The sequence below is a fragment of the Psammomys obesus genome, unplaced genomic scaffold (assembly GCF_907164565.1).
Source record: "Psammomys obesus unplaced genomic scaffold, mPsaObe1.curated_primary_1811, whole genome shotgun sequence".
NCBI lineage: Eukaryota > Metazoa > Chordata > Mammalia > Rodentia > Muridae > Psammomys > Psammomys obesus.
In genome coordinates this window covers 41,002,084-41,011,599 of record NW_026596051.1, presented here as the reverse complement: position 1 = coordinate 41,011,599, position 9,516 = coordinate 41,002,084, and positions in this window count along the sequence as shown.

Here is a 9,516-nt window from a genome sequence, read left to right as displayed (position 1 = left end):
CCACAATGTTGAGCAATAGGAAGGAAGCAGGAAGAGAGGGAGAAGCCAGAGGACAAGAAAGTGGGAGGCAGAGGATGAGAGAAAGGCAGAAGCGAACTGGGAGAACAGAGGCAGGAGAGAAGTCATGGAACAACGTGGAGAAATGAACTTGAACCGGACTTCAGATATCCCTAAAAGCAAGTGTAATGTGGAAATCTAAATGTTAGGAAACTATGAGAGCTTGGAAGTTTAGGATGGACTAACTACTGCCCAGCATTGAGTTCTAGGTTAATTAAATAAATCCCAGTCTCTGTGTGGGTATACAGCTGTTTAGAACTAACAGCAGGGTTACCAGAAGATATATCAATAGTAAATATTAATAGTCACCTACAACAACAGTTTTTGTTCCCCTTACGAGGTAAAACATTTGGACGCTGAGCTGCCATGGTCTACATGAGCAGGGGTTCTAGATTATATCCATGAATGGTCTTTGGTTGAAGAATCAGTCTACAGAACTTTTTTTTTTCTTTTTAACATTTTACAAGAAGTAAAACCGAAAGGATCTTTAGTTTTTACATCCTTGAAGCCTTGGAATGATATTATATTTTTTCTAAATAGAGAATATTGTGTGTCAAAAACAAAGATCTTAAAGTTTCAAAATCAGAAAGAGAAGGCTCCAATTTTAGATGTTAGAGTACATGCAGAGTAATCACTATTACTCAGTCTACTACATAAGAAGGCATGAAACATAAATTTATGAGAAATGAATCTACATGTAAGAGAATTTGTACAGCAAGAAATCATATATGAGTTCTAGCCTTACTAATTCATAATGAATGGACAAGATATTTAAATTGAGCCATTTATATATTATGCAAAATAGAGACAATATTTTCCTATTAGGGGTACTAGAAAAATAAAATCTCTAACTGCTTTGAAATTACTTTCCATTAAGATAGCAAAAGCATGGAAGAAGAAACTGCCATCACTTGTGGAATCTGAATCATGTGTGGGGTTACTGAAATCCAGATAACACATGAAGCAGAGGGAGGATGGTATCAGGGCTTAATTAACCCCTCCCCTTTTGTTCAGCAGCAGCTTATGTGCAGTAAATTCCAGTTTGTGACAGGTCCTCTCTTCTCAAGTAAGCCTCTCTGGAAACATCTTCATAAGCACTTTTAGGATAGTCTAGTGAGTCTTCTAGCATATTCTAAGTCTAGTTAAGTTGATAATGGATTTTATCAATCATATTCATGTTAATTTGAAAATTAAATGTATAGTTCAGAAAAAGGATCTAGTGGCTGATACTGTGTATTATGTAAATTAAAGAAAATACATGTAGCTAAAATTGTATTAAAATAATAAGGTAATATTTATAATATTACAGGTAAAATTTATAATATATAATACTTACATTATATATTATAATATTTATAATAATACAGGTAAAAATAATAAGGTAAAATTAAGTCATGTAATATTTAATTTACCATAAAAACAATTAGAATTTTATTGAAGAATAAGATAATGTTAAATGGAAAAAATTAATTGATATTTACTAGAATTTCACAAGCCAAACTTAAGACAAACAAAGTTCTTCAACAATACTGGAAGAAGTTTACTGGCAGGTAGCAAACCTTAAACACTGCACACACATGAAAATAAAAATATACAAAAAGTTTATAATTTCTGTATCTATTCTTTGGTTGAAGCTAGGTTGTTTCCCTACTATGAATAGGGCTGCTATGAACATGGTTGCGCAACTGTCATTGGATGGTTGAGCATCTCTCACATATATGTGCAGGAGTGGTATAGCTGAGATAGCACTATTTCTGATTTTCTGAGAAAGCACAAGAGTGAGTTCCAAAGTGGTTGTACAAGTTTACATTCCCACCAGCAATGGAGGAAGGTTCCCCTTTCTCCACATTCTCTCCAGCATGTGTTGTCCCTTGTGACTTTATATTAGCCATTCTGATGGGTTTAGGGAATCTCAGGGTGGTTTTGAGGTGTATTTCCTGGATGACTAAGGTCATTTCTTTTTTTTTTTTTCTTTTTTTTTTTCAGAATTCTCTTAATTTATGTATCTTTTTATTAATTGAAGTTTATTCACTTTGTATGCCAGTTGTAGCCCCCTCCCCCATCCCTTCCCTATCCCACTTCCCTCCCCAAGTCCACTAAAAGAGGAAGTCCTTCTCACATTTCTTTTGAACCCCTCCCCCTACTATAGGATCTCATCAGGACTGGCTGCATTGTCTTCCTCTGTGGCCTGGTAAGGCTGTTCCCAACCTCAGAAGGTGATCAAAGAGCCAGCCACTGAGTTTATGTCAGAGACAGCCCCTGTTCCCCTTACTAGGAAACCCACTTAGACACTGAGCTGCCATAGGCTACATCTGAGCTGAAGTTCATGATCCTTGGTTGGAGTATCAGTTTCAGAAAAGACCCCTGGGCCCAGATATTTTGGTTCTGTTGTTCTCCTTGTGGAGCTCCTGTGCCTTCCAGGTGTTTCTATCTCCTCCTTCTTAAGGGTTTCTCTGCCATTCGGGTATCAGTCTGTTGAGAATTGTCTGTTTAATTCTGTACCTCATTTTTTATTGGATTATTATTATTATTATTATTGGTGTTTAAAGAAATTGTGGTACATTTACACAATAGAATAACACTCAGTACTTAAAGACAAGGAAATCATGAAATCTGCAGGCAAATGGATAGAAGTAGAAAAGATTATCCTGAGTGAGGTATCCCAGAAGTAGCAAGACACAGATGGTATATACTCACTTATAAGTGGATATTAGCCATATAATATAGAGTAAACATACTAAAATCTATATTTCTAAAGAAGCTAAACAACAAGGAGGACCCTAGGAAGTAGGCTGAATCTTCACTCACTACAAACAGTATAGACAACAGAAGTAGTAGAAGACAGGGAATAGGACAGGAGCCTTCCATAGGGGGCCTCTGTAAGACTCTACTGATGGAGGTATCAAAGGAGATGCTGATATTCATAGCTGAACTGTGAGCAGAATGCAGGGAATCTTATGGAAGAATGGGGAGATAAAAAGACATTGAGGGGAGCTCCACAAGGAAACCTACAAAGCCAAAATATCTGGGCTCAGGGGGTCCTGCAGAGACTGAGAAATCAACCAAGTACCATGCATGGAGAGGACCTGGATACCCCTGCTCAGATGTAGCACATAGGCAGCTTGTTCTTCATGGGGTACCCTAGTAAGGGGAGCAGAAGCAGTCTCTGACATGAACTCGCTTACTTGCTCTTTGTTCACCTCCTTCTGGCAAGGTGGACTTATTAGGCCACAAAGAAAGAAGATCCAGATGGTCCTGATGAGACCTGATAGGTTAGGGTCAGATAGTAGGGGAGGAGGACCTCACCTATCAGTGAACTAGGTAAGGGATATATGCAGGGAAGAAGGATGAAGGGTAGGACTAGGAGAAGATAAGGGAGAGGGCTACAACTAAAATACAAAGTGAATAAATTGTAATAAATAACAATGAATAAAAATAACACACAAAAATTACAAATATTTCTAGAAAGGTATCAAAAATAAATAAGTTTACAGACTTCTAGAATGTTTGGATATTTTATTATGCAAATTTATAAATTAAAATTCTGTATAATATGAGGAATCTTCATCAAGATAATTTGAATCAGATTAGCATATAGTTTATCTCAAATCAAACACATGCAAGATTATAACTTCAATAGTAAAACTTGGGATCAAGGATGGAGATACCTCCAGAGGATAGTTTACTGTACAGGATTCTTTTAGCTATTCTGGATTATTTGTTTTTTTCCATATGAAATTGAGAATTATTATTTCAAGGTCTGTGAAAGTTGTGTTGGTATGTTGATGAGAATTGCATTAAATTTGTAGATTGCTTTAGGAAGAATGGCCATTTTCACTACAGGGAACATGACAGGAACCTTCCTCAAGGGGCTTCTGAAAGACTGCCATCCTAGTATCAAAGCACATGCTGATACTCATAGCCAAACTTTGGGTAGAGTTCAGGGAATCTACTGAAAGAAAGAGGAAATAGAAAGATCTGGAGGGGCAGGAGCTCCAGGAGACCAACAGAGCCAAAAAACCTTGGCCCAGGTGCTCAGATGAAATTTAGAGGCTGCTCAGTTTCCAAATGGGTGAACTCATAAGGGGAGCAGGAGATATCTCTGACATGAACTCAAGCGGCTGGCTCTTTGATCACCTCTCCCTAGGGGTTACATCTTTGCCAGGCCATAGAGGAAGATGATGCAGTCAGCCCTTATGAGACCTGATAGGCTAGGGTCAAATAGAAGGGGAAGAGGTACTCCCTCATCAGTGGACTAGGGGAGGGGCACAGTGGGAAGGAAAAATGGTAAATGGGACTGGGAGGAGACAAGGGCAGGGAAGCTACAGCTGGGATACAAAGTGAATAAACTGTAATAAACAAAAAAATAAGATTATAATTTCATTTTTTAAAAAATTTACAATATGATAAGAAAAATATGAAGAACTTTTTAAGTTCAAATTATTTAAACCATTCATGTTAAACTTTTACAAGATCCTTAAATCTAGAGTAAAGATAAAAATATTTAATTTAAGAACTGAGAAATGGTAGCAGAACAGTAGCTTCCTAGAAGGGTAATTAATGTTTATATTTTGAGCCTGGATGAATAGTTACTCATTACTCTCTTGTGAATCTAACATATACTAATATTTATGATCCAAATATCCATTTTTATATAAATTAACTGATAAACAGCTTTATTATTTTAATCTGTGAAAGCTATTTCCAAAACCAGCAGAAAAAAATTAACAAACAGAAATAGGCTTTTTTTTCTATTCATAGCTCAATATTTCAAGAGTGAGGAGATTAATAACCTAAAATTGAGTCAACCATTTCAGACCATTACTATCAGTATCTGACATTTTACTTTCTTGTTTTCAAATACTTGCTTAAGTCCAAACTTCTAGACTGCCAGCCCCTGACGAGACTCTGTGGTATAAAGGAATTGTAGAGTAATACGTGCCTGAAACACCACACCGTCATTGTCCTGAAAACAAGGGGCCCCCAACTGACCAACTGAGTCTGTAAGTTAAGGAGTCCCTGGAAGCTGAAAGGCTAATATTTTTCACAACTCTTGGAAGCTAGGTTGTTCAATAATTACAAGAATTTCCTCATGGTAATCACAGCTTCATGAATAAAGCTGATGGCAAAGATTGGACAACGCTGATGGAGGCACAGGCACATTTTCAGGACTGCCGGTAATAGCAGATGCTATTATCCTTGGTATTGATTTGTTGTTGAGAAATTTTATCTATTGATAAAGGACCCAAACCCTCCGTTCTTCCCATTTCTCTTTTTACCTCCTCATTTATGACTTAGACTAACAGGACCAATCAGGACTAACAGGCCTGAAAATGTACTTAGAAGGACATATATGCAGTTCTGCACATGTATGTGTATTACAACCATATTTATTGTTCTGTTATATGTGGGCTTTGAAAAGAGAAAAGAACAGAAGGGAAAAGACGCAATTTCATTATCATTTCAAAAATTAAAAAGGAATTGTTGAGAAATTTTTAAAAAGCTAAATAATAGTAATCTAAAAAATTATTCTCTTGGGTGTTTCTCTTCAAATTAAATATTTGCATTGAGAACATTATATAGCAGCTCTCAAAATGTTGTACTTACATGTTTTTTTTTTCAAAAAACCCTGAATTTTTCTTACATTATTACAAAATGTGAATCTTTTATTATCCATTTACACATATAAATTTCAAACATATTTTGTTCTTAGAAGTTCAGTGTATTGAATTAAATTTCCTAGGCATTTACTATTTATGATTAAGCATGAAAATAGGAATTGCTACTGTGGCTTCATCATTTTTAAAATAAATTGAAATTTCTTATTGAAGTTTAAAGCAAACCCATAAAGTAAGTTTAGGTGAGTTTAAAGAAATCCTTAAAGAATCACAAATAGTTAGATCACTTAATTACAAATAAAATGTCTTATAAATGGGCACATATTACCTCTTGAATTTTGTCTATATTCGAAATTTACAATTCCTATAGAGTTGTGTGGTACAGAATTATTATTCTCTATTTTCTGTGCAAAATGGAGAAAACTTATTCGATTGTATTCCTCAACATTTCTGCACCCACACTAGTCCCACGATCATGTACATTTAGTCTCAGTTTTGAAGCCAAAGTCTAAGTAATTTGAGAGTGTTCCGTGCTGATAATCCCCTGTACATTGTGCGACAGGTCTTCAGGGAGAATATTCATGCTCTCAATGACTAGCAAGCATGTCCTACCTTTGAATTCTATGGTGTTTTAATTCTGAATCACATGTAGTATCCGCAGATGAAAGAAAACACAAGATGTTTGGCTTTCTTAGTCTGAATTACTGCATTTTTCATTTTAGACCTGTGCCTCATGGAAACTCGTGATGTGCTCCTTTGCCAAAAACAGTCTTGTTCCTGTGTGGCTAGCACTCTAACTTGAGGAAACTCCTCATCCATCAATACATATTGGAGCCAGTTTGTTATTTGAAGTGGGTTTTAGTACTTTTGTATGTAACATATCATACTAATAAGGCATCCGAGTAAATTTACTTTTGAACACTAGGGTGAATCTTCTGAAACCATTAGCAATATTTTAATCTAAAAATGATGAAAATAACTTTTGAAATGGTGCAACAGATTTTACCATTATGGAAAAATTGCATTTCCAATAAAGTAGAAATGATTCTATGCATATGTCAATATTTCCAACAGACTACATTATCCATTAATTTAACCAAATAAGTCTGTAGCTAAACCTAATATTAATTTAGAATTGCATTCTGCTGCAATGGAAGCAAAAAAATCGTCTTAAATCATATTTTTCATATCAATTATTGTCAACAGAATGAGGCTAAAATTTTACTGACTAAAAAATTTTTTAACCCTTTGAAATTTTTTTCATGAATATAGATTTATTATGTCATGCACATCAGGCATCTCTCTAACTACATAGTTACAGTGTGGGCAAAAACATTATTATCTAAAATATATTTGTAAAGTGCTTTTATAGATATAGACCCCTAGTGTCAGCCCTTTAGAGTATTGAAATCCTCAGAGTGAGTTCTGAATGTGTGAGTAACCATCTCACAGGGCAAATTTTTTTTTTTCTCACTTTGCCACTGGCCTGTTTATTCACTTTTATTGACATTTTGAACCTATTCTCGTGGCTATCTTGCTACTGTGATTTAGTGTTGTTTAGACCAATTTCACCTTTTTTTTTTTTCCATTGGCAAGCTTCCTAGCATCTTGCAGTACTGTCAAAGCTAGCCACCTGGGAGGAAGTTTCCCGGACGCTATGATCCTGATTTCTCTATTATTTACAGCCCAAATTTGTGGTGTCTTCAACAATATTGTATTCCAATGTAGTTGTGATGAGGAACCAAAGGCAATGGTCATAGCTTCTGCCCTCTGGAAAGCCCTGTGGCCTTCTAAAACAGTAACCCTTAAGCATATATCAAATATTCTATATTTCAATTTTCATTTAATAATAATTGTCTCAAGGGAGTGATGTTGTCCACCCATAAAGGGTAATTCCACTTAAACATATTTTTTTCTAAGTTCTACATTTTAAGCATTGAGCCTGGGTCTCATCATGTGAGACCCATGTTCTGGATAACCTAGAACTTGGAATATAAAATAGGCTATTTTGAACCCACAAAGATCTGAATGCCTCTCCTTCCTAAATAAGAAGATTAAATGTGTGGGACACTATCCTGAAAGTAGCATTTTGAATGTAGCTTACTAAAGAGATGGCTCATACATCTATAGTTTCAGTTAGATAATCCATAAGTGCCTGCTCTTTCCAACTCACTCATTGCCATTCTCACTCTACCATTTAATGCACAATAACCGTCCCTTCTTTTATTTCATATGTATTTCACTGTCCTGGCACTTTTTTCTCCTAAGTTTGGTTGTGAGATAGTAGGGTTCCATGTTGCTTTCCATACTTCCATTTCTTTGGCCTGGTAAATTCCTTCAAATTCTCATGTGTCTTCTTGCTAAAACCCATTTACCTTGAGTATCCAATTACTTTTCATTTTATCTATAATCCGCTTTAGCTCTCCTTTAATAGGCTCTGCCAAAGGCCTTTTTCTGTTTGGTTGGCTTCCATTTGTGTTCCAAGTTAAATACATACACATACATACAAGATTAGGAGCTGGGCTTCACATGTGTAAAACCATATTGTGTGCATATTTCTGACCCTGAGTCATATCACTTGATGTAATTTTGGTCATTTTCATCCATTTACTTGTATATTTTATCTCAATTTTCTTTATAGCTGGGTAATATCCCATTGCATATAGCTGTCATACTTTTCCAGTTTTCTATTTGTCTGGCAATGTACATGTAAATGGATTTATTTTCTAGATAGTTTTCCTTTTTTTTTTTTTTAGTTGAAAACAGAATCTTCTATTATATACTATATCCCAAATACAATGTCCCTTTTTTCCACTCCTCCTAGCTGTCCTTCACCTCCCTTATAGCCCAGACTTACTTCCCCTTGGTTTCTTCTTCAAAGAAGAGCAGGTCTCCAAGAGACTACAGTCAAACAGGACAAAATGAGAGGAAAAAACAAAAAAACAAAAAAACAAAGCAAAATCCCTCATGTTGAGGCTGGACAAGGCAACCTAATAGGAGGAAAAGAGTCTCAACAGCAGACAGAGAGTCAGAGATACAACTCCTATGGAAACTTGACTTAGGCTAAATGGATTTAGGAAGAGGCAGACTTTATTGGGAAAACACCCCCATGACTGATCTGTGTGCAAACTTGGGGTGCATTTTTATTCATTGATAACTGTTATGAGTGTGTCTAGCCTAAAGAGACAAGACAGTAAACAATATTCTTCTGTGTTTTGCTTTAGTTCCTGCCCCCAGGATCCTACACTGAGTTCCCACACTTCTTATGATGGAATGCAATATAAAAGTATCAAAAACAAAGAACTTTCCCACCCCATGTGCTTCTCAGAGCAAGAAAATCACCTGCTAAGACAGCAAGCTATTGTCAACAAAGTAGCAGTGAACATCAATGTTCAGATATCTCTGTAGCAGGGGAAGTAGCTGGCTATAGGGTGGATGCACTGTTCTTATAGATAAGCACTCATGTTCTCAGATTGCCCTTTAAATATTTATGTTTATATGCATAGACCTGAATTGCTCCTTGATAAGAAAAGCTTCTATTTTCACTTGACAGCAGTCAACGAAGAAATGCATGAATAATCAAAGTGCTAAGATTAACAGACTCAATGTTTGGCCATGACTGGCACAAATACACCATCCAAAAAGCTCAAGGAATATCAAGGAATAGGCTGTGCAAAGAATGTAAGGCCAAAGGATGAGGATGAGTGCTGTGAGGTGCTGTCTTCTGGACGTGACATGATTAGTGGAGTCTTGATCTCACAGTAGTCATTATTACCTGCACAAAACCTGTGAAAGATCTTTCACCGCACAATATGGAATAGATGTGGCAGATGATCCACAG